The sequence below is a fragment of the Ornithorhynchus anatinus genome, chromosome 6 (assembly GCF_004115215.2).
Source record: "Ornithorhynchus anatinus isolate Pmale09 chromosome 6, mOrnAna1.pri.v4, whole genome shotgun sequence".
In the NCBI taxonomy this organism is placed as follows: Eukaryota; Metazoa; Chordata; class Mammalia; order Monotremata; family Ornithorhynchidae; genus Ornithorhynchus; species Ornithorhynchus anatinus.
The window spans coordinates 5,336,828-5,363,286 of NC_041733.1; the positions used below are offsets into that span (position 1 = coordinate 5,336,828).

At 41.1% G+C, this 26,459-nt stretch overlaps 1 long non-coding RNA gene across 1 annotated transcript in view; it reads right to left on the minus strand.

Annotated features, from left to right (window-relative positions):
* Positions 1-2,625: 2,625 nt before the first annotated feature.
* The window catches only part of LOC114812944, a 66,942-nt gene continuing 43,108 nt past the window's right edge, over positions 2,626-26,459 (minus strand). Inside the window, exons 3-4 of the long non-coding RNA XR_003760557.2 lie at positions 6,296-6,470; positions 2,626-3,217 (exon numbers count right to left, since the gene is read on the minus strand). This is a non-coding gene — a long non-coding RNA (uncharacterized LOC114812944). The remainder of the gene's footprint in view (positions 3,218-6,295; positions 6,471-26,459) is intronic.

Here is a 26,459-nt window from a genome sequence, read left to right on the forward strand (position 1 = left end):
CTCTGCTCAGTTGTATTCCCTCAAGTGCTTAGTACAGCATTTGGCATATAGTAAACACTCAATAATTACCACTGATGATGATGATGAGGCATATGGTGCATATGCGCGCGCACACACACACACACACACACACACGCAGACATCAAATTCCTTAGACTGTGACCTCTGAGTGGGGCAGGGTCTGTGTTCAACCTGAGTTATCTTCAGTCAACCCCAGCGCTTAGTACAGAGCTTGACACAAAGTAAGAGCTTGAGAAATACCAAAATTATTGTTATAGATTCATTCCCACAATTCTCCCAAATGCCAAGGAGCCAAAATAAAATTGTCTAGTGGAGTGTACATTGCCAGAAATATGTCAGCGCTATGATAGTGTTGGAGTATATTCTGTGCCATTCACTTCAAATAACAGCCAAAAATGTCAAAATGGAGAATCCATTTAATTAGTCTTTTTGAATACCTATTCACTTTTCCACAGAAGACTGTAAAATATGTATAGCTCCACTAAAAAAAGGTGATTGAACAAGTGCTCTAAATAGGCTCCAAATATTCTTGGAGTTGAAATCATGAAATAAAGGAAGGCAAGCGGCATGGTCCAGTGGGTAGAGCAAAGCCCTGGGAGTCAGAAGAACCTGGCTTCTGATACTGGGTCACCACTTTTTTCCTGTGTGACCTGGGCAAGTCACTTCACTTCTCTCTACCTCAGTTACCTCGTGTGTAAAATGGGGATTTTACTGTGAGCCCCACATGATTGACTGATTGAATGTGGGACTATATGCAACCCAATTACCTTATCCCTACCTCAGCACCTAGAACAGTACCTGGCACATAGTAAGCACTGAAATATCACAATTATCATTAATAGTATTATGAAGATAGAATTTACTGGGTAGATCTGTGGGAGGTTACATTATTTTAATTATCTCATAAAGTGCCTGTGCAGGTATATCCTTGCTCGACTTCCTCAGAGGTAAAATAGCTTTAAGGACTATATAAAGGTACAACCATACAACCTTAAGTAGAAAAGAATCACTGTCCAATAATAAAAGAATCACTGTCCAATAATTCCGTAATTCCTTTTAGTTCTAATATCGAGGTGACACTGGGAAACAATATTGATTCCTGCTAAACCCTCTGATTCTTGGTGGCCAGATTTCCAGGGCTTAGTTGGGTTACTAAGAATGTCTTCAGAAAAGCTATCAAAGGCATGGCGTAGTAGAGAAGTGCCATAGAGTAGTGGATAGACCCAAGGCCTGGGAGTCAGAAAGTCGTGGGTTCTAATACTAGCTCTGCAACTTGTCTGCAGTGTGACCTTGGGCAAGTCACTTTACTTCTCTGTGCCTCAATAACTTCCTCTATAAAGTGGGGATTGAGACTGTGAGCCCGACCTGGGACTATGTCCAACCCAATTTGCTTGTAAACGCCCCAACGCTTAGAACAGTGCCTGGCACATAGTAAGCGCTTAACATATACCATAATTATTAATTATTATTATTATTATTACTAATCAATGATTTGGCACAGATTACTGAGGAGGATGATCAGGACAAGGTCGAAACCAAATCCATCCTGTTGCCTCCTTTGTCTCCAAGGTTTGTTTCTTCAATATTGAGAACGGCTTTCTAGACAAAACACCAAAAAACCTTAGGCTTTCAATGAGTTATTTCTATTTCAATTCACCTACACATTTTCTCATTGACCATAATGCACCATCTGCCTGCTCTAAGACCTTGGCCAGGTGGCTTGACTTCTCTCTCTCTCTCCGTTTCCTCCTCTGTGAAATGGGGATGAAATATCTGTTCTCTCTCCACCTTTGATCGCAAGCCTCATGTGGGACAGGGACTGTGTCTGACCTGATTTATCATGTATATTTACCTCCGCAGTTTAAAAAGTGCTTGGCACATAGTAAGCACTTAAATACCAAATTATACTGATGTTGCTGCTGTTACTCCGGATGTTCCACCCTGTATCCCTTTTGACATTTTCTCCTATCGGCTGGGTCACCTAAGCATTTGGAAAGCAAAACCCTTGATAATCCTGATATGGGCCTCGAAGGAGGATGATGAAGAGACCGAGACTCCCCAAACTTTCTGCGGATAAATGCCATCCTACAGCAGAAAGCAGAGAGTTCAGAATAAATGTATCACTGCACCGATGACGCAGGGCATAGCTCTTCAACACGGCCTTCCCTATTACAGAGTAAGGTATGTGAGGACAAGGACATGATCTATGCTTTCAACTTCCCATCCCAAGTGTTTACAGTAGCATTCAATAGGCACTTAATAACTACCCTTACCACAGTTTCAGAGAAACAACGTGGCTCAGTGGAAAGAGCCCGGGCTTGGGAGTCAGAAGTCATGAGTTTGAATCCTGGCTCTGCTACTTGTCAGCTGTATGACTGTGGGCAAGTCACTTCACTTCTCTGCGCCTCAGTTCCCTCATCTGTAGAATGGGGAATAAGACTGTGATCCTCATGTGGGACAACCTGATTCCCCTGTATACCCCGGTGCTTAGAACAGTGCTCTGCATATAGAAAGCGCTTAACAAATACCAACATTATTACTATTATCATTCTGGCTTTTATTTGACTACACCCAGAAACTTTTATCATTTAAAAAATGCAGAAATCTTCATATTTCATGAACCTATTCATGAGTTTGTCGTTCAATGATAATCATCATAATAAAAGCATCTCCTCTTATTAGCATTCAGATTTATCGGCTTTCATCTCTGGTAACTCGCCTCCATTTTGTGGACCAGATATTTAAGTCAAGTTTCAGTTCAGGCTCTGTCTCTCCTTCACCTTTCTTTCGCAGCTGGTCTCCCACAGGCTGCTCCACACACATACAAGCTATTATGTTTCATTAATAACCAGGAACCACTCAATTGCCTGGTTATATGATTCTACTGGTGCATACCGGCCTCGACCCCAATCTATATCTGGACTTTACAAAAAAAAAAAAAAAAATGCAGAATAGTAGAAAGCCCTGAAAAAATGAAGCCTGAGACATAGAATGGACTTGGATTCCTTTTAGAAAGCATTCTGAGTTTCCACCATGAATTTATTTCATTAAAGTCATCTGGCAGGTTTTAATCTCTGAGCTGTCTAATGTTTTAAATTTGGTCTTGTGACCTGGAATATAATGGAAAGCTTTCTGAGGTGGCAACACAATGGAAATTAAAACATGACTGTAGGTGGTTGCAAAGCAATTATGCGATCTGTGAAAGGAAAAAAAAAATTAAGTCAGGTTAATTTCTCTGGCTGGCGTGCACTCCTGTTCCAATCAAGGTTTTTGGTGTGCTGTAAAAATAACACCTGTAAGTCTGTTGCGTCAGGAAACAAAACCGATCATTCTCCGTTGTGTTCAAAACAGGCACTAGGAACCCCAGAAACATGAAGTGGACCTGAAGCCACTCCATTGCAGTCCAGAAGGCTGAGCAATTCTTATTTCCACAGATCAGACTGAAAAGATATCTATTTTCTTTTTATAAGGTCTGTGTTAGGCACTCACTATGTTTCAGGCACTGTACTAGATGCCAGGATAGATACAAACTAATCAGGTTGGACACAGTCCATGCCCCACATGGGGTTCACAGTCTCAATCCCCATTTTACCCTATTTATTTTGTTAATGAAATGTACATCACCTTATTTCTATTTATTTTCTATTGTTTTAATGAGATGTTCATCCCCTAGATTCTATTTATTGCTATTGTTCTTGTCTGTCCGTCTCCTCCGATTAGACCGTAAGCCCGTCAAAGGGCAGGAACTGCCTCAATCCGTTACCGATTTGTACATTCCAAGCACTTAGTACAGTGCTCTGCATATAGTAACCGCTCAATAAATACTATTGATTGAATGAATGAATGAATGAATGGATTTTTACAGAGGAGGGAACTGAGGCACCTCAGTCAAGTGACTTATCCAAGCAGACAATAATAATAATAATAATGTTGGTATTTGTTAAGCGCTTACTATGTGCCAAGCACTGTTCTAAGCGCTGGGGTAGACACAGGGGAATCAGGTTGTCCCACGTGGGGCTCACAGTCTTAATCCCCATTTTACAGATGAGGGAACTGAGGCACAGAGAAGTTAAGTGACTTGCCCACAGTCACACAGCCGACAAGTGGCAGAGCTGGGATTCGAACTCATGAGCCCTGACTCCAAAGCCCATGCTCTTTCCACTGAGCCACAAGTGATGGAGGGGGGAATTAGAACCCAAGTCCTGCTCAGTCCCAGACCCATGGTCTATGCAATAAATTTAGATTGAATAATAGATTTCAATAAACAACTGAGCCCCTCAATATCTGGTATATCGGAGAAGCAGCGTGGCTCAGTGGAAAGAGCCCGGGCTTGGGAGTCAGAGGTCATGGGTTCTAATCCCGGCTCTGCTGCTTGTCAGCTGTGTGACCTTGGGCACATCACTTAACTTCTCTGTGCCTCAGCTCATCTGTAAAATGGGAATGAAGACTGTGAGCCTCACGTGGGACAACCTGATTACCTTGTATCTACCCCAGCACTTAGAACAGTGCTTGTCACATAGTAAGCGTTTAACAAATACCAAAATTATTATTATTATTATGCATATTGTGAGTTTAGATCTATATGTGTGTATGTATATATATCGTACATAACTATTATATAATTCTTATACTTTACTTAATTCTTATACTCTACTCTTCCAGGCTTTTAGTACAGAGCTCTGCACAAGGTTAGCGTTCAGTAAATATGAATGATCACCCCTTGGCATGCGTTTGGGTTCCCATCTTTCCTGGATCTTGGGGAAAGCCGCAGTCCAGATGGGGACATATTTCCTGATGAGTGTGTTTGTTACCGCTATATAAGCCCTCAGAGTGAATGCTACAACTGTACTCAGGGTCTCCACTCGAGTGCAGCTAGCTGCTAACTTGTGATTGGAGGGCCTTCTACTTTCTTTTTTTTTTTTTTTTTTAATGGTACTTGTTAAACACTTACTATGTCCTAGGCCCTTTAATAAGGCTGCTTGAAGCAGCGTCGTTCAGTGGGAAGAGCACGGGTTTTGGAGTCAGAGGTCATGGGTTTGAATCCCAGCTCAGCCACTTGCCAGCTATGTGACTTTGGGCAAGTCACTTAACTTCTCGGTGCCTCAGTTCCCTCATCTGTAAAATGGGGATTGAGACTGTGAGTGCCACGGGGGACAACATGATTCCCCTGTGTCTACCCCAGCACTTAGAACAGTGCTCGGCACATAGTAAGTGCTTAACAAATACCAACATTATCATTATTATTAAGTGCTGGTGTTGTGTTGGATACTAACCCTGCCCCACATAGGGCTCACAGTATTAATCCCCATTTCCAAATGAGGTACCTGAGGCCCAGAGAAGTGAAGCAAATTGCCCGAGGTCACACAGCCAAAATTTGGCAGATCTGGGCTTAGAATCCAGTTCCTTCCAACTCCCAGGCCGTGTCCTATTCACTAAAGCATGTCGCTTCTCCTTCACTCTTAGACTGTGATCCCCCAGTGACACAGAGACAGTGACTGTTCTGACTTCATTTTATCAACCCCAGCACATAGGAAGCACTTCCTCAATACCACACTTATTATTGGTGAATTCTTCAACTGAATCAACTTATCTGCTTGCCTCCTCCTCTCTTCTGCCGTTCTCCATCCTGCTTTTCGCCTCTCCCTACTCCACCTCACACTCTCAGGACTCAAACAGCTGGGAACAGAATTGGGTTTGGTGCCAATTGGGGAAGGCTTTGGATATTTAGGAGGCATTAAACAACGGCCTGAAGTTATGACAAATGGGATTCAATAAAGGTTTAATCTTGATTGAAGTCTGTAGACTGCCGGTGACTGTCTTTCAACAGTTATCAGAAGTGCCATATGGAACAGTGGCTTGTGATTCCTCAACAGAGTCCGTTTGGGGATGGATGAGTGACGGGAGCCTTAGGAAAAGCCGATTCTGGGTTTAGACTACTGAGGTCATCTCCGGAACAGTGGCTTGTGATTCCTCAACAGAGTCCGTTTGGGGATGGATGAGTGACGGGAGCCTTAGGAAAAGCCGATTCTGGGTTTAGACTACTGAGGTCATCTCGCAGACTCATTATTGCCAAGACAATATGATGATGTTTATATAAGCACCAAGTGCATTATATGATTAAGGCCTAAATGGCTGAATGGGAATTAAAATGAAAAAGAAGATCGGTGACTTTTCAATATTTAAATTTGCACTATTATAAGTAGTCAAATTAAATGTGTACAGAATACTGAACAGATGGAAGATGCACAAACTAGACTAAAGGAAAGTTTCTTACCTCAATTAATCCTAGAGGAAAGACATTGGCATCTTTTAGGTCTTGGCGGTCTACTGACCTTTTCCCCAGCTTCATTCTTAATTGTCTCTTTTGTCCCTCCCACTAGCTGTGATTGGCTCTTCAATTTCAACATGAAAACAGCTACATCACTTCTTCTTCATCTCTGATTTTCACTCTAAAGTACAGCAATTGAAATAAAAATGATTAAGGAAAATTTAAGTTAACATCCAAAAACATCCCTTAGTTTGACAGTGCTGCCTAATTGAGTAGTGGTAAGATTATCACTATTTATTTAACAGATAGAGTATATATCTTTAACTATTAGCCTCATGTGAGTCAGAGACTGCATCTAACCCAGTTGTCTTATTCCAGCATTTGATAGAGGCTTGGAGTAGCATAAACACTTAATAAATACCACTGTAATTATGCGTTCATATCTGCATATCAAGTGAAGTATGCCTGGTGGTCCCACAGAAAGCTGCCTTATTAATCAATTAATTAATTAATTAATTAAGAGAAGCAGCATGGCTTAGTGGAACCAGGCTTGGGAGTCAGAGGATGTGGGTTCCAATCCCTCCTCTGCCACTCTTCTGCTGTGTGACCTTGGGCAAGCCACTTAACTTCTCTGTGCCTCAGTTACCTCCTCTATAAAATGGGGATTAAAAATACGAGCGCCCCTTTGGGACAATCCGATGACCTTGTATTTACCCCAGCGCTTAGAACAGTGCTCGGCACATAGTAAGCACTTAAATACCATTATTATTAATGCTATTATTAATGACTGTGATCCCACAAACATCAACATGGAAGAGACTTTGCAAAGGCACTGATGGGCTCTACCTGAGGCAGGTGATTGCGGGCCTGTGCTGGGGCAGAGCATGGTGAGAGGCAGGGCTTTCTCTCCCTGGTCTATCTGGTAACGGACCTGGACCCATCAGTGACTGTTTCCTAGAGCCACAGCTGCCATGACTAAGGCAGATAAAAGGTGGTTGCTTTGAGGTATGCATGGGGGTATTAGGAGCAGAGGCATGAGGAGAAGCAAGCAGCACTTGGAAGCAGAAAGAAGAAGCATTGGCAGAATGGGTTCCTTTGACCACAGATTGGTAATGGACACTTGGTGGAGTGGAATGAGTGTATGTGTCACTCCCTTGAATGCTGGTAAAACTAATTAAAAAAACTTTCCACAGTAACCTTGGTGATCAGAGGTGTGGTTTGAACTCTACTATGTATCACTGAGGCTCCCCCAGCGAAGGAAGGTCCTGGTTGATGCAAACTGGGGGATCGTGACAAGATTCTTAGAGGAGTAACTTAACAATGCATAGTTTTGTTTTCAAAAAAAGGTGGGAAATTGTTTATCCCAAGAATAGTTTTCCAAACTATTGTTATTCCAAGTGATGTATTCTGCCATACTGTATCTTTAGTTAATTGTATAATGAATGTAAGGGACTGATGTTGGGAAGGGATAGACTGTGAGCCCATCATTGGGCAGGTATTGTCTCTATCTGTTGCTGAATTGTACATTCCAAGTGCTTAGTACAGTGCTCTGCGCACAGGAAGCGCTCAATAAATATGACTGACTGAATGAATGAAGTTCCTGGAAAGTAAGGATCATGACTACCCACTCTAAGGTATGTACTCTGCTAATCACAAAATAAGTGCTTAATACTGTTTACTGACTGAAGAATGAAAAACTTGTGAAGGAATGAGCTTAAAGTCTACAATCTAAATAATACTGATTGAGAAATGGAAGAATTAATGAGTAGTGAGTGACTTGAGTGAATGAATGTAGCTAGTTTGGATCAAGCCCTGTCTCTCCTGAGTAGCCCCAAACCAGACTTCCTGGATCCTGCTTTCCTCTTGTGTCTCTACCTTCATCTTCCCAACCTTCTATTATACATTCCTGTCAGCTTCCAAATCATTTCCCATCTGATTTCCATGTCCTTGTCTTGATTTTATGTAGCTGCCAGCTCCAATACCATCTTTCCAACCATCATACCAACCCAACAATTTGGTCAGTTCTGACTTCCGTTGCCCTAGCTTGGATCACTCTTGAACCAGAAGGGATTATAAACTAGCAGATGGCAGGGTATCATGTCTTCTAACTGTACTGTACTCTTCCAAGTGCTCAGTCAAGTGTCTCGGTCAGAGGAATTGATCAAAAATACTATAAATTGGCTACGGTTATAAACTTTCTGGATCTCATCCCGGAGCCTGTAAGCTCACTGTAGGCAAGAAGTGTGTCTACGTAATTTTATCATATTTTACTCTCCCAAGTGCTTAGTAGAGTGCTCTGCTCACAATTAGCACCCACACTCACTAAATATGAATTGACTGACTGGATATGCAGGTTCAACCCGGTAACACTGCGGACATACCCATAATGACACCGTGTCTGGCCAAATCATCTGCACATCATTAATTGACGCAGAAATAATTCAGAAACGATCTGTGTCACCTCCACGGTTAATAACTCCCCAAGGGATCAATAACTAAGATTTTTATGGGGTTTTATTTTATTTTTCTCACTCATAAGGAGAAAAAGAGACAACTTTAAAAAAAACCACAACACAATGACTTTTTCCTCAAGCTATATCAACGTTTCAGGCCGCGGTCCAATTATGACAATATTTTTGTTAAGGAGCATAGTAGATGACAGCAGTTCACAGCAACTCAGTTGCCAAATTTTTTGGTGGTGTTGTTTTTCCTGGCAGTCCTAATGGCACCCAAGGCAATGATACGAAAGGTGTAGACTCATTGATGCTGGGATAGACCAAACTTTACATTCTCTCAGGTTGGCCTTCTTTCTCCGAAGGCCTTTCTCCGAAGAGGTAAACTATTTTGGATCAGAAGCGGTGCGTCACGTAGGCTCTTCACCTCCCTGGCCGACCGAGGGGGCAGGATAGCATTTGCCTCTGGAAATTATGAATTTTACATCAAGGTTCTTTAGGTTTCTTTATTCAGTCCCGATTCGTAGTGCTTGCGGTCGCTCGTACGCATCGCCGTCACTTTTACATTAGTGCTGCTACCATGAGCATTTATGCTAATTTAGTATATGTGCCAAAGTTATTACTGTTAGCTTCTGAACTGAGAATTAAGCCTCATAAAGTCAGCTAACTGTGTAGAATATTTCACTCTATCACCACCTATGAATCTTAAAGACTGCGGCCCCCTTAGTCTTTTGATTATCTTAAAGAACAAGGAGCTATTTCTATTTACATAATAGTTGGATAAAACTGTGCTTCTTGGGATGTACTTAGGACGCACTTTAACTCTCCACTCAGATCGGCTGAGGGTTTTCAGAGAGGGCAGTGCCCTGAGGTGACTGGATCTGTTTTTGAAAATGCCAACCCAAGTTAGATATGCCAAGGTAAATGATTAAATGTGCAACTGAATAAACATATATACACACACAAACACACTTATGCTTTCACTGGTGGCATCAGCAGTAACGGTGATCACAAACTAATGTTTTTTTTTTTGTTGTTGTTGTTTTTTAATGGTATTAGTAGGTGCCACACACCATACTAAGCACTGGGGTAGATACAAGATCAATAGGTTGGACAAAATCCCCGTTTTTCAAATGAGGTAGCTGAGGCCCAAAGTAAGACAACACACAAGTGGCAGGGCCGGAAGTAGAAGCCAGGGTCTTCTGACTCTCAGGCCTCTGCTCTATCCACTCGGCCACAGTCCTCCTCGATTCTTTTATTGCTTTTTTCTAGTGGTGTGGCTCAGCTTGAGAGAGTGAAGAGCGTGAGATGGAGCACTGGAAGGATTTTCTGGCTTTTGGGGCTCTGTTGCCAGTGCTTAAAACAGTGCTCTGCACATAGTAAGCACTTAACATATACCAACAATATTATTATCATTATTATTATTATGCCCCGGGCACCATGTGGAAAGAGCATGGTCCTGGGTTCTAATCCTCACCCAGCCATTTCTCTGTTGTGGGATCTTAGGCAGGTCATTTTTCTATGCCTCAGTTAACTCATCCTTGAAATAGAAATTATTATTATTGATAATAATAATAATGGTACTTTAGTGCTTTCTTTGTGGCAAGCACTTTTCTAAGCACTGGGGAAGATACAAGGTAGGTTGGACACAATCCCTGTTCCACATGGGGCTCACAGTCTTAAATCCCCAATTTACAGATGAGGGAACTGAAGGGCAGATAAGTTATCTGTTGCCGAATTGTATATTCCAAGTGCTTAGTACAGTGCTCTGCACATAGTAAGTGTTCAATAAATACTAGTGAATGAATGAAATGACTCACCCAGGACTTCACCCAGCAGACAAGTGGTGGAGACGGAATTAGAACTCAGGCCCTTGTGACCCCAAGGCCCGTGGCTCCATGAGCCCCATGAGGGATATGGACCGTGTTCAACCTAATTAACTTGTATCTACCCCAGCGCTTTGCACAGTGCTTGGCACATAGTGAGGGTTTAACAAATACCTTAAAAATAAAAGTGAAAGAAAACAAAGTTCTTTGAGAACGATGATTTCAACAAGAACACAGTAGCAGGTGATAGATTTGGAGACATCTTCAAGCACTACAGGAAGCTTATATCATAATATAGTAAAAAAAAAGTTCACAAATATACCATGTGGATGACCTTTTTGACCTCCTCCCAAACACGAGAATAAAATCTCTGCATTTTTGCCATTTTAATATCCATAGTTAGCATAATTGTGTATGACTTTTGGAGGTTATGGCATCACTAGTTTCCAATGAAAGGCAATCCAGAGTCTAAATAAGAACTGAATGGATGAATGCTAAACTGCGAGAATTTTATTCTTTCATTCTTACAATGAGCAGCTGTTGCCTTCAAAAATATTAATGACTCCAGTTTTTTGGTGGTTTTTTTTACAGTGAATGAGGACATTAAGCTGCATTTCCTGTCTAAATATCAACACTTGCTAATATCAATTGATTGAATGACTTGGAATAAAGTTGCTCATTTCATAGGAAAGAACAGAAGAACAATTTTATCATAAAAAATATTTACACTGAAAGTGCATTAAAGAAGTATCACCATAGCTTTCAGGTCTCTTTTTATGGTATTCATTAAGTGCTTTCTATGTGTCAAGCACTGTTTTAAGTGATGATGTGGTTACGAGTTAATCAGGTCAGCTCCAATCCCTGTCCCTCATGAAGCCCAGTGTTTACTTAGGAGGGAGAAGATTATTTTACAGATGTGGAAACTGAGGCACAGAGGAAATGAGTGACTTGTCCAAGTTCACTAAGAGGGCAAGTGGAGGAGCAAGGATTAAAATACAGGTCCTCAATCTCGCACGGCCACACTCTTTCCAATAGGTCACACTTTCTCACAAGGATCATAGCCCAGGAATAAACTTGGAATTGTGATGTTCCAGCCTATTCCTACTCATAGGATAGTTCATAGCACACTCAAGAAGGTCTTTACATATAACACATTTTACAGTGAAATGCATTTCCTGTCACTGCTACCGAAATTAATATTCAATCTTCAAAAGCTAGAACATTTCTGGGCATAATCATTTTGCTTATTTTCTGTTTTCTCAGAGGTGACCTGATGATGATGGTCAGTTTGTTTATCCAAATAAATGGACTATTTTAAAATTTAAAAAGTATATATATATATATATATATATATATATATATATATATATGCATTTTTTTCTCTTCCATGGCAGATATTATATATAAAGGAGCTTAAAAAAAAAAACTTGCATAAATTAAATGAAAAATAATTGTTTTTCTAACATTTCCAAGATGACCCACTGAGGAATTTATTATTTTAGATTATTTTAGATTTTTCCCCCTCTGAAATAAATCATTGTTATAATACTATATCCTTTAAAATGAATGTTGGCTCCATAGTTAAGACTTCCTTACATAAATTTGGCTTTCAGCAGGTACTTCTCTCTTTGGCAGCATGTGGTATTTTCTGGTTTTCTAATTAATGAGCTTTTCTCACCCCATGATGATATAATTTTCACTTAATTGTTTTACAGTAATAAGGTTCATCTTGAGTTCTGTCCTTGCAAGGAGGCAGTTATTAAAAAAAGAATGTCTTTTTAAACTTAAGACAAGAAAATATACTTTGTTTTGTAATTATAGAGATGGAATTGAGGCCTCTCTTAATATCAAGGACTTCAGAGTTAGTTCATCTGGTTTAGCCCCAGACACGAAATGACTAATCCATCCAAGATAGAGTGTCTCTACCGAGGTCTTAAAGATCTCTAAGAACGAAGATTCCACAGTTACCTTTATGTCATATTTGTTGAGCTGCCTTAGACTCTGTAGACTACCCTTCTCCTGGAGATATTATCCAACCTCGGCTTCACTGACTCCATCCTCTCATTCTCAGTCTCCTCCTCTGCCTCTGTGGGGGTCCTACAGGGTTCGGTCTGGAACCTCTTCTATTCTCCATCTCCACCCACTCCCTTGGAGAACTCATTCGCTCACGTGGCTTCAATTGCCACCTCTATGTGGACTATTCCCAAATCTGTATCTCCATCCCTGATCTCTTTCCCTCTCTGTAGCCTCGCATTTCCTCCTTCCTTCAAGACATCTCTACTTGGATGTCCTGCTGTCATCTCAAATTCGACATGTCTAGAACAGAACTCTTTAACTTCCCACCTAAACCCTCTCCTCCCCATGACTTTCCTATCACTGCAGAAGCACCATCATGTTTCCAATTTCAAAATTGGCATTATCCTTGACTCTTCTCTCTCAACACACATATTCAATCTCTCAATAAATCCTGTCAGTTCAACCTCCACAGCTTTGGTAAAATCTGCTCTTTCAATCAGTCGTATTTGTGTGTACAGAGCACTGTACTAATTGTGTGCTACCCTTGAACTAGAATTTGTTCCCCATATTCACAGCTTCCTCAGCCCCATAGAATGTATAGATATGTCCATAATTTATTTGCATCAATGTCTGTCTCCTCCTGTAGACTGGAAGCCCATTGTGGGCATGGCATGTCTCTGTTAAATCGTGTTGTACCCCTCCAAGTGCTTAGTACAGTGCTCTGCACACGCCACTCAATAAATACCAACAATTGAGGACTTACTGTGTGCACAGCAGTGTATTAATTACTTGGGAGAGTACAATATGAGAGAGGTGGTAGACACATTCCCTGCCCTCAGTGAGATTGTAGTCTAGATGGGGAGACAGACGTTAGTATAAATTATGGGTACATACATAAGTGCTGTTGAACTGACGGGGGGTGAATAAAGGAGCAAATTAAAGTGCAAGAGTGACACAGAAGGGAGTGGGAGAAGAGGAAATGAGAGATTAGTCAGGGAAGGCCTCTTGGAAGAGCTATGCCTTCATTTAGGCTTTGATGGTCAAAAGAGTAATTGTCTGGCCTGGAATGCCCTCCGTCTTCATATCCGACAGAGGCAGGACATGGGCAATAGATCAGCGATGAAACTGAGGTAAGGTGAATAGGTTAGCATTAAAAGAGTGAAATGTACGGTCTGGATTTCAGTAAGAGAGGACCAAGGTAAATTAAGAGGGGTCAAGGTGATTGATGCTTTAAATCTGGGGGTTAAGAGTTTCTGTTTGATGCAGAGGTGGGAGGGCAAACCCTTTAATAACCTCATCCGATGTTATAGCTCCTTGACACAAGAACCCCTTTATTTTTAACCCATGATTTCTCCAGTTTTTAAGTTTTTATTTGTAAAGCAGTTAATTCCATTTCTGCTTAATCATTTGCACCATTTACCCCATTCTGCTCAATATTATGCTTCTCACTGCATACTTTTGCTTGATTGCCTTAGAGATTGTTACTAACAGCAACGGTACTGGTTAAGTGCTTTCTATGTACCGAACACTATTCTAAGCATTAGGTCGTTACAAGATAATTAGGTTGAACACAGTCCATGCCCCCCGTATGGGGCTCAAAGTCTCAATCCCCATTTTACAGATGAGGTCACCGAGGCACAGAGGAAGTGAAATGACTTGCCCAAGGTCAAACAAAGGATAAGTAGCAGAGCCAGAATTAGAACCCAGGTCCTTCTGACTCCCAGGCCCACGTTCTGTCCATCAAGCCACATTGTTTCTGCCTTAAAAGTGTCTGTCTTCACATGCCTTGGCTAGAGAAGCAGCCAAGCAAGTCAAGAAGCAGCGTGGCTCAGTGGAAAGAGTCGGGGCTGGGGAGTCAGAGGTCATGGGTTCGAATCCGAGCTCTGCCACAAGCTACCTGTGTGACTGTGGGCAAGGCACTTCACTTCTCTGGGCCTCAGTTCCCTCATCTGTAAAATGGGGATGAAGACTGTGAGCCTCACGTGGGATAACCTGATCACCTTGTATCTACCCCAGAGCTTAGAACAGTGCTCTGCACATAGTAAGCACTTAACAAATACCAACATTATTATTATTATTAGATCTTCTCGCTGAATTAGGGAATGCCTCTTGTTCAATGCACATCTATCAGGATAAAGTCCCAGAGTGTCAGAAGGGATGGCCTTGCCCAGGCATGCGTGGCTCAGTGGCAAAAGCACGGGCTTTGGAGTCAGAGGTCATGGGTTCGAATCCCGACTTTGCCACTTGTCAGCTATGTGACTGTGGGCAAGTCACTTCACTTCTCTGTGCTTCAGTTACCTCATCGGTAAAATGGGGATTAAGACTGTGAGCCTCACGTGGGACAAGCTGATTCCCCTGTGTCTACCCCAGCGCTTGGAACAGTGTTCTGCACATAGTAAGCGCTTAACAAATACCAACATTATTATTATTTATTTTATGAGTGCGACAGTGTGAATACCTAACGAACATCAGGACTACTATGCCTGATCTGTAGCAGGACTGGATGTAACTGGAGGGCAAGGATCACACCATCTATTTGCTCTCTCTATCCTCTAGGTGCCTACTTCCGTGCTCTACACACAGTAGGAATTAAATTCTGATGACATAGGTATTGACACTCAGAACTTATTTCCAGCCAGGTAATTATTTTTGTTTCATGTCTCTGGCTTTCCTCCAGTGTCACATTATTTAACAGTCGTGGTCACTAAAACTAGACCCAGTACTCAAATAAGGCTCTGAGCTAAGCAGAGTGTAGTGAAAGGATTAGTTCCTGATCTTGCAGACTCCTAACCCACGGTTTTCAGCCGTTCATCACCCTCTCGGAGCATTTACAAACGGGAATATTTTTTTAAGAATCCTCAGTTGCTGCCCCTCCTTTTTTCCTAGGGCAAGAAAAATGTACTTTAAAAAGAAAACACATCATTGAATGCATTCACTCTTTATAAATTACTGCATCCTCTCAACCCTTCCTATGTTTCTTTTTTTACGGCTACGCTGTCCTTTGCTTTTATTTAATCCCAGAATGCACTTGTAAATGCTTGATGCACTCATGGAGTGTGTGGCAGATAGTGAATTTCTTTTCCAGTTTTCTAATGCATGAACAAATCTATATTAAAAAAAAAAAAAGAACTTTTCTTTGTATTTTGTTTGGGCCTATATTTTTTAAGAGAAAAAAACTATAAGTTCTCACACTCTCCAATCACACCAATTCTTCTCCCCGAAAGCTAAATTGCCAAAGAAAAGTTCCTTTCATTCAATCGATTTATCGATCGTTTACTGTGTGCAGAGCACTGTAGTAAGTGCTTGGGCAAGCTCAACATAACAAGAAGCAGACACATTCTCTGCCCACAAGAAGCTTGCAGTCCAGAGGGACGTGCCTTCTTTCTTGATTCTTAATATCAAATGTATTTATCTTTGGATGAATTTGGATCTTTAGAAAAAGGTTGCTGGAGCCAGATGTATTTTATGTCTCTCAAACACACACACACGCTCACCTATGTTAATATATTTGCTATTCAAAACTCAGAACAAAAAGCACACAACTTTCAGATATTATTTATGCCTTTCAGACTTTACTGAGTCTTTGTTCTCAAGATGAAAAAGCACTGAAGCCGGGAGCCAAAGGTCTTCCAGTTTAGAACTTTCGGCTCCCTACAGACCTAGCTCAGCTCCTAGATCAGAATGCTCAAGAAAAGATGTAAGACACTCTCCACCCAACCTTCCAAACACTCTTATTTCTGAGCCCAGACACCCATCTATCTTTATACCTTTCAGTCACTCAAGAAAGGCAAATTTAAATTGGCAATTTTATTTGGAAAGGCAACGGGAAATGTATTGCCTGCACTGTAAATAAACCTGATAGCTTCAACAAATCATGTAGGTATTGTTGGTTGGGTTACAGGTATATATGGTAGAGAAGCAGCGTGGCTCAGTGGAAAGAGCCCGGGTTTGGGAGTCAGAAGTCATGGGTTCAAATCCCGGCTCTGCCACTTGTCAGCTGTGTGACTGTGGGCAAGTCACTTCATTTCTCGGTGCCTCAGTTCCCTCATCTGCCAAATGGGGATGAAGACTGTGAACCTCACGTGGGACAACCTCATTCCCTTGTATCTACCCCAGCGCTTAGAACAGCACTCTGCATGTAGTAAGCACTTAACAAATACCAACATTATTATTATTACCATTATTATTATAAACATTTGATAAAGACACACCTCTCTGCAGAAAATCATAATTCGATTTGAGTATTTAATAATGATAATGATAATAATGAGGGCATTTGTTAAGCTCTTAGTATGTGCCTAGCACTGTTCTAAGCTTTGGGGGGGGGGGATAGAAGGTAATCAGGTTTTCCTACATGGGGCTCACAGTCTCAATCACCATTTTACAGATGAGGTAAATGAGGCACAGAGAAGTTAAGTGACTTGCCCAAAGTTACATAGCAGGCAAGTGGCGGAGTTGGAATTAGAACCCTTTACCTCTGACTCCCAAAGCATGTGCTCGTTCCACTGAGCCACACTGCTTCTCTTTACTTAGACCCATCCTTGTACCTAAATGACTATTTTGTATGTAGATTTTTTATTTTTTGATTCTATTTGTTAATTTTTTGTCTTCCTCCTCATATCTGTCTTCCCCATTAAAATAATAATAACAATATTTAAGTGCTTACAAAGTGCTGAGGTGGATACAAGCAAACTAGGTTGGACACTGTCCCTGTCCCAGATGGGGCTCACACTCTCAATCCCCATTTTACAGATGAGGCCCAGAGAAGCAAAGTGACTTTCTCAAAGTCCTACAGTGGACAAGTGGCCGAGCTAGGATTAGAACCCTTGACCTTCTGCCTCCCGGCCAGTGCTCTAGGCCAGGCTGCGTCTCTCTAGTGTAAGTACCCTGTGGGCAGGGAATATGCCTTCAGTTTCAACTGTTTTTTTGTGTGTTTGTTTGTTTGTTTTTTCTCCCCAGGCATTCTTTGCACTGCATCAAGTAGGTGTCCAATTAATACATCAGTATTGCCCACAGTGTACTTAAGTTTCCGCACATATCCACTTCAGCAACTTCATGGGAAATATGTTTTAAAAATATAGTTGCTTATCCCCTTTAGATCTAATTAATGCCATGCAAGAGTCAGCGGTAGTTAGCGCAGCTGGTTTGGAAACTTAGTATTTTGGGGAGGGTACTTAAGAGGAAAATCAGTTGGAGTCAGCCAATCGAGATTCAGAATGTACTCTCTTTGTTTTTTAAAAAAATCTTATCATTGAAACAAGTGAAATTTTTCTGGAAATGGTAGCCTCATTCTACTAAATGCAGTTATAAAGTTAATTATCATCATCAACCCAGAGATTTTAATTTAAGATGACAGAATGTTACTTGTTGAAATTCGTCTGCTATAATCTCCATTCATTCTGAATCCTGTTGTGTCTGAATTCTTGTTTTCCTTGAAAATTGCCAACAAGAGCCTCTCTAATGAGTGATGTGATTGCTAAATGTTGGAAGCAGCAGAGTCTGATGAATTTCATAAAGGGAACGCTGCCTTATCCTTTGTCCATCATCATGTTTTTAAAGGCTCGATACTTCCTGCTCCCTTGTTCTCCCCTTTGGTAACGAAACTAGGAGTGATGAGTTAAAATATCGGGCCGTTCACATTTGACCTGGAGCTAACCACAACCTAGCAGGGAACTGACAGTGAGAAAACACTTTTGACTCAGATAATATATGAAGGATCAAGAAGTGAAGGAAGCTGGGCAAAACCATCAATATCTGAAAATGCTCCATCTGTTTAACTACCTAAAAAAAAGTGAGGGTGTTTTCTATGAAAAAGTTAAAAATTGGGAGCAGGGGCACTTTGGTAGTGCGTAGCCTGTTTTGAAGACAAACCAGTCTTTTCAACAGTTAAAATTCTGGATCGGTAGAGGATGGTGAATGATAACAATTCTCCTACTAATAATAGAAATACAAATTGTGGCTTTTTTAAAGCGTTTACCATATGTTAAGCACAGGAGAAGCTGCATCGCATTGTGGATAGATCATGGGCCTGGGAATCTGAAGGTCATGGGTTCTAATCCCAGCTCTGCCACTCGTCTGCTGTGTGATCTTGGGCAAGTCACTTCACTTCTCTATGAGAAGCAGCGTGGCTCAGTGGAAGGAGCCCAGGCTTGGGAGTCAGAGGTTGCGGGTTCTATTCCTGGCTCCGCCACTTATCACCTGTGTGACTTTGGGAAATCACTTAAATTCTCTGTGCCTCTGTTCTCTCATCTGGAAAATGAGGATTAAGACTGTGAGCCCCATGTGAGACACAGGTGTGCTGTGTGACTGTGGGCAAGTCACTTAACTACTCTGTGCCTCAGGGAGCACATCTGTAAGATGGGAATTAAGAGTGTGAGCCCCACGAGGGACAACCTGATTACCTTGTATCTACCCAGTGCTTGGGACAGTGCTTGGCACATAGTAAGCACTTAACAAATACCAAAATTATTAGAGAAGCGGTGTGGCTCAGTGGAAAGAACACGGGCTGGAGAGGCAGAGGCCATGGGTTCTAATCCCTGCCTCGCCACTTGTCTGCTGTGTGACTTTGGGCAAGTCACTTCATTTCTTGGTGCCTCAGTGACCTCATCTGTAAAATGGGGATTAAGCTTGTGAGCCTCATGTGGGACAACCTGATTACCTTGTATTTACCCCAGCGCTTGGAACAGTGCTCGGCACATTGTAAGCACTTAACAAATACCAACATTATTAGTAGTAGTAGTAGAACACAGGAGACCAGTTTGGGTTAGAGCTGGAGAGGTGAGCAGAGCTCCCGAATGCAGATTCACCCTAGTGTAAGGGGGTGATTCCTCTGGGTAAATACTTCCTTTAGATTGTAAACTCACTGTGGGCAGGGAATGTGTCTATTATGTGTTTATGTGTCTCTGTTATTTTGTACTCTCACAAGTGTGTTTGTCACACAGTGTGTTCAATAAATACGATTGATCAATAGATTGTACAAGTCACATGGGGGCTACAAAAGAGCACATTTACTCATCATCAAACCAAAATTATTGCAATGAGGCACACATCATTTTCCTCTAACTCAATTATTAAATTTCAATAATAGGCTCTTTAATAAATCTCAAGCTTCCTATGAATTGTTCTCAATTATTTAGATTTCATTTTTCATGGAATTTGTCCAGAGAAGAAGATGGCATAGATCATTTTTCTACAAAAACATTCAGGACGTGTCTCTCCCCTCCTCAAAAATCTCCAGTGGTTGTCCATCTACCTCCATAACAAGAAAGACTCCTCACTATTGGCTTTAAAGCACTCCATCACCTTGCCCTCTCCTACTTCACCTCCCTTTTTTCCTTCTCTAGGGCAATCTTCTCAATGGGCCTCCATCTCGCTTGTCTTGCTGCCGTCCCCTTGCCCACATCCTGCCTCTGGCCTGGAGCGCCCTCCCTCCTCAGATCCAACAGACAATGACTCTCCCCCTCCTCAAAGTCTCACTGAAGGCCCATCTCCTCTACAAGGCCATCCCAGACTAAACTCCACTTTTCCTCATCTCCCACTCCCTTCTGCACCACCATGACTTGATCTCTTCCTCTCTTCCAGTCCGATAGCACTAATGTACATATATGTAATTTTATATATTTGTATTAAAATCTGACCCCCCCCGCTCTAGACTGTATATTCAGTGTCGGCAGAGAATATCATTCTTTATTGTTGTATTGTATTTTCCCAAAGACTTAGTACAGTGCTCTGCACACAGTAAAGGCTCAATAAATATGATTAACCGAACAAATTCAAAATCAACTTCTCTTAATTGAAAAGAAATATCTTTAGAATTGCAGAAAAATCTTATTAAGATTCTTACTGATGGCTTTTCCCTTTTCAAAGGCAGAAAACATGGAATAATAATAACTGAGAAATTTACTAAGTACTTATTCTGTATCGAGCACTGTGTACATGATGGGGTAAATACAAGGAGATACAGTTCCTCTTCCAAATGAGCCTCACAGTCTATGGGAGAAGGAACACAGGTATTTAGATCCTATTTCACAGGTGAGGAAACTGAGGCAAACGTAATAATAACATTGATAAAGGTGGCATTTGCTAAGCACTTACTATGTGCCAAGCACTGTTCTAAGCACTGGGAGGGATACAAGGTTGCCCCTCATGGGGCTCACGGTCTTAATCCCCATTTTACGTTTGAGGTAACTGAAGCGCAGATAAGTGAAGTGACATGCCCAAGGTCACACAGCTGACAAGGAGAGGAGCTGGGAGTAGAACCCACATCCTCTTACTCCTAAGCCCGGGCTCTTTCCACTAAGTCACGCTGCTCACTGCGGGCAGGGAATGCAACTATCAACTGTTTTATTGTAGTCTCCCAAGCACTTAGAACAGTGCTCTGCTTACAGTGAGCACTGGATAAGCAAGGTGGATTGAGCGCTCTCAACGTATCGTCTGTTCACATGCTGGAAAAAGGGGCAAGGACGCACACGCATGGACCTACATGTCAATCTTCAATTTCTGGGGTCTGTCAGAGGGCTCCGTGCCAAGTAGTAGAATCAACTACACCGTATGGTCAATCTTAACTCACCTAATGATTTTTAATATTTTTAATAAGATTTTTTTCTCCCAGCCTGAATCCAGGTCCCGCTTTCAGGGCAGGAACAGAAGAAGCTTTCAGAGAAGGGAAGAATTAAATTCACAGAGCACAGAGATAATTAAGAAAAGTAGGCATAAACTATTTTCCAACTATAAAGTGCTTCATAAAAAACTAAATAATAAATGATATAATGCAAAGTGGGAGAATTTAAGGACATTTTACAAGGAAAATAATTTCACAAGAGAAGATGGTTGAACAGAAATTCTGCCCACGAGGAAAAAAAAGAATGTGCAGAACATAAACACTCCTGAGCTTAAAATAGGCAAACTCTCTATCCATTTTGGGGATTCAGTCATCTATTTATTTCCACTCAAGATCAGCAATTAGCAAGAACAATATGTAAAACAATTAAAAATATAAGGGGCCCCAGGATGTAATTACTTTTCATGTTGTGATCCTTTTATCTATCTAGTCTTCTGTTATGAAAATTCCATTAACTTTAATACCTTTGATGTCCACGATATTCTTATTAAAATAAATTTACAGAGAAATGCTTTAGTGGCCCAGAAATTTAAGGCATATACTGCCAAAAAAAAAAAAAAAAACCTCCTTATTACCATTAATAATAAGGTTCTACCTATATTTTTCTTGTGGGACTGAGGTTCTCTTAGTTGATTTTTTTTGTTTGTTTCAAGTCAGGTTATGTTTTACCGTGAACACAAAATCATTCCTCCATCAGGTCAAATTCTTGTGTCCATGTTTTGATGCTTTCTCAGCCATAGTGTAGTTCATTTAATTATCTATGTAAACTTCTCCATTTTGCATTCTCCATTAGGTCAGGTGATGTGGTTGTCAGCTGAAGGTGGAGTGGGAAGAAGGGGCTGGGGTAATTACAGTGAAGTCTACGGTGACGGAAGCCTTTGTTGCCTTGGAGGTCTAGAGGGGGTAATGGAAGGGTGGATGAGGCCTGTGGCATTGGAGCTGTGGATTGAAAAATGGTGCCAGTGGAGTCCTTTACCTTGGAAATGTGGAGGGAGAAATGGCCAGAGAAGAGGGAGAGGTCTAAAACCTCACTGTAGGTGTCAAATCACTCTATCAAGATGCACTTCACATGGGCAAAATGCTGATCACTCCAAAATATTGAAATCCTTTATAATGGGATATTTAGCATCATGTAAGCTCATCAAAGGGCAGGGACTGTCTCTATCTGTCACCGATTTGTACATTCCAAGCTCTTAGTACAGTGTTCTGCACATAGTAAGCACTCAATAAATACTACTGAATGAATCATTTCTGTTTCACTCACTGGCGACCAATTTCATTTCTGCAAAAGACAGCATAATGTTTTTACTTCTGTGACTCTCACCTCACCTGATTGGTGAGTTAAATAATTCTACGGGGTTGGCTAAGCTTTCTGAGTTACAAATTGGCATGATAGGGGTGGAGATTGAGGGGTTGGAGGTCCTCTAGACTGTAAGCTCATGATAGACCAGGGAATTATCTGTTAATTGTGATATTGTACTCTCACAAGTGCTTAGTTACAGTGCTTGGCACAGAGTAAGTACTCAATGCATACAATTGAGTAAGTATGATTGGGTTAAGGTTTGGGTAGGAGGGCAGCTCTTCTTCCTTCTTCTCCCGATTCTTTCTGCATCCCTCTGACTTGATCCCTTTATTCACCCTACAGCACTTATTTATCGGTATATACCTGTATTGTGTTTCTCTATATTGATGTCTGTCTCCCCCCTAGACTGTAAACTCATTGTAGGCAGGGAATGTGTCTGTTTATTGCTATATTTTACTCTCCCAAGCTCCTAATTCAGGGCTGTGAACACAGTAAGAACTCAATAAATACAACCCAAAGAATGAATGATTCCGGAGCTGTTTTCCGAGGCAATGCAGTGCCAGTCTTTTCCCAGCTAAGCTTCTCTCGTCTATTTGAGTTTGCTTTGCCCAGTCACACAGGGAAACCTAGGACAGGGTTAAAAGGTAAAATGCCTTTGCTCCACGTAGATCCACCCTACATCTCCCTGCTCCTCAGAATTCTGTCTGTTACTGAGTCATTTTGCAATTTAAATACTGTTCGGAGATGAAGGAAACTGGAGGGAAGGGAGTTAGATAGGATTGACCCATTTTTTCCCGTGATTTAAAGGTACCCATTGTCTCTGTGTGTTTTGTGTTGTGTTTTTTTTTTTTTCCTAGTAAATCAAATATGTACTGAATATAGGCGGTTTCAAGGAGATTGAATACATAAGCACAGGATGTCATTTTGATTCTACTCACCTTTTGATTCCTGAGAATCAAAGGTGTCCTATAGAGCAGTCTTCTGTGAATGAGAATAAGGTCTTGAATAAATTGCTCACAAAATCTATGCTAAACTAAGCCCCTGATCGCTCCCAATGGCCACATATGTCTTCTGTACAAGACAGTGTAATGCTCTGTTGATGTCCTGGACTGTCCGTACCTCAGAAAATGAGTCAACTGGGGTGGCCATCTTTGTTTTGTTCAACAGCCTGAATTCAATCCAAGCTTCATACCATTTGCCTCATGCAAATCGACGTAAAAACAACCCTAGTCAAGCCAGTCAGCCATTTTTGTTTTTTAAGGAAGGCTCAGTCACTAGTAAGACTTTATAAGCTTCACAGTATCTGAACTGTTTCCCTACTTCCACATGTTTATCAATTGGTCAGTCAAGTTATTTAGGGAGAGCTCGTTCCCCGCAGAGTAATCTACTAAACGCCTGGAGGAATGCAATCATAATGATAATAGTAGCATTCGTTAAGCAGTTACTGTGTGCCAAGCACTGGGGTGAATAAAAGCAAACAGGGTTGGACACAGTCCTGTCCCACATGGGGCTTACAGTCTTAATCCCCAGTTTTTTATAGACGAGGTAACAGACACAGAGAAGTAAAGTAACTTGCCCAAGGTCACACAGCGGACGATTGGCAGAGCCAGAATTAGAACCCCTGGCCTTCTCACAGGCCCGTGTCCTATCGCTAGGACAACACTACTTCTCCAGAGGAAGAAGACATGATTCTATCATTATTCATTTCCAATGTAAATTTGTCTAAATGAAATAAGTTCAACACTGTGTTTTGACTAGCACAATCTGGCCAGTGAGCAAAACAGAAAACCCTGTTTCCATGAGACCATGACAACCCTGTGATAAAGATGACTCCCCCAAAATGTGTTTCAGTATTGCAAAATAATATCAAACCCCAATTTGAACATTCCTCCTCACTTTCACATTCACTCACACACCCACAAGCATACACACACTCACAGAAATTTACACACCAACTCTATCACCCCTTCTCACATAGCTACAACTCTTTCACATCATATTCCTTCCCATGCACAACACATATCACTGTCAAATCCGTTGCCAGAGCCTGCAAAAGTAGATTGGCTCAAAAATACTGCTTCCAGTGTGGTATCAGAATCACGGGCTCAGAAGAACAACATTCCCCAGAATGGACAGTCCAGAGTTTAGTTGGAAGACCTGGAGGCAGAGTTTTAATCATCTGATCTCCCACTGGCCTGATACATGTCCTTAGGCAAGTCACTTAACCTTTTTGTGCCTCAGTTTCCTCTCCTGCAAAATGGGGATTCAATGCCTATACACCCTCTCTCTTGGACTGTGAAACAGGTGTTATTCACCCCACCCTTAGTGAGGTGAATGAACGAATTATTGAACGTATCTGCAATGCATCTATTTATATTAATGTCTGTCTCCACCTATAGACTGTTAGCGCCTTGTAGGCAGGGAACACATCCATCAACTCTGTTGTTTTGTATACTCCCAAGCCCTCAGTATGGTGCTCTGCACACGGTAACCACTCAAATACCACCGATCAGTTGATTGGTTGTTCCAAGAAGTAGACTTTCTCCACACTGTACTTTGTGTTAGATTGTAAGCTTCTTATGGGCAGGGCTCATGTCAACCAACTCAAATGTACTCCCCCAAAATCTTAGTACAGTGCTCTCAACAGAACAAGTGCTCATTATAGTCTATCGGTGAATTTTTTCTTCAGCCTACTTCTTGGCCCCTTGCCCCTGATGTACTTGATTTTGTAGGATAATTTTTCTAATCCATCCAAATCATTTTGAATTTTATACCTCTCTTCCCCACTGAGCATCAAGGGTAAAGTCACTGGGCATCTTCTCAAATTAGCCAGATCGTGTCAGTCCACCATTTTAAGGAAGCGGAGAGTCATTCTGATTTTACCTCAGTGCAGAGGATGGTACTACGAGTTACCTGTTGCCTATCGGAAGGGGATCTTAATTTCAAGACTAAGTGCCTGCTTGCTGCCTTTGTTTTCAAATATACGGTAACCAGATTAATTTTAGAAGTAAATGCTAATCCCATTAATCAAAATTGTTTAAAGACAATGTTCTTTAATTTAAAATTTTCATCACAAGCAAAATATAAAGCTCAAAATTCAGTCTCACAATTTCTCTTTGATATGTTGAGCTGCCCTTAAGAATTCTCTCTCTTTGCATCGGTGAAAATAAGTGAGAGAATGAGGAGAATCATATCTGGATTTCATTACAATGAGTTGCAATGAATTTAATTTCATTATAACTACTTCTGACCTCATCTTATTGAACATGACCCAATGAAATTTTACGTTTTCATAAATGTTATTTTATAAGGATTCAGAGCAAAGCCAGATGGCAATTTCCCTCCCTAAAGAATGAGAAGTTTGCCAACTATATTAGATGCAACATGGTTTTGGTAGTCATGACGAAAAAAGCTCCAAAAACTGTTTTTTATCCTTGCCTCCCTTTCACAATATGACACAGAAACTTTGCTAAAACTTATTTGTTTTTCTTTGCAGAAATAAACACATTTGGTTTTCGAGGTGTTGTGCGATGTAATTGCAGAATAATTGATCATTATAAAAGCTTTTAGGCACCTGTGAAAAATTACTAATGAGAGGGGAAGAGTTATCCAAATATTTCCGGATGACTGCTTACCCTGCCAGTTTACGTGAATTTCTCTAATTTTCCCAAGGCTCCAGTTGAGGAAATTTCCAGATGCCAATGGGGTTGAAGAGAAAGGCCATTCACTCAAACCTGATTCCCCTAAGATTTTGGCCTTCACAGTTATAAAGAAAAAAAAAAAAGAATAAGTACCACAGAGGAGGCACGTTATTCTACTTCCCTTAAAGTTGCCTGGTTTGAATGTCATTTTAATTACATGCTGTTGAAGATGCAAAAGTTCCTTGTGTTAAAAGGATATGAGAAGCTCACAAAGAAAAAAATGAACAGAAAAAAAAAAAAAAAAAAAAAAA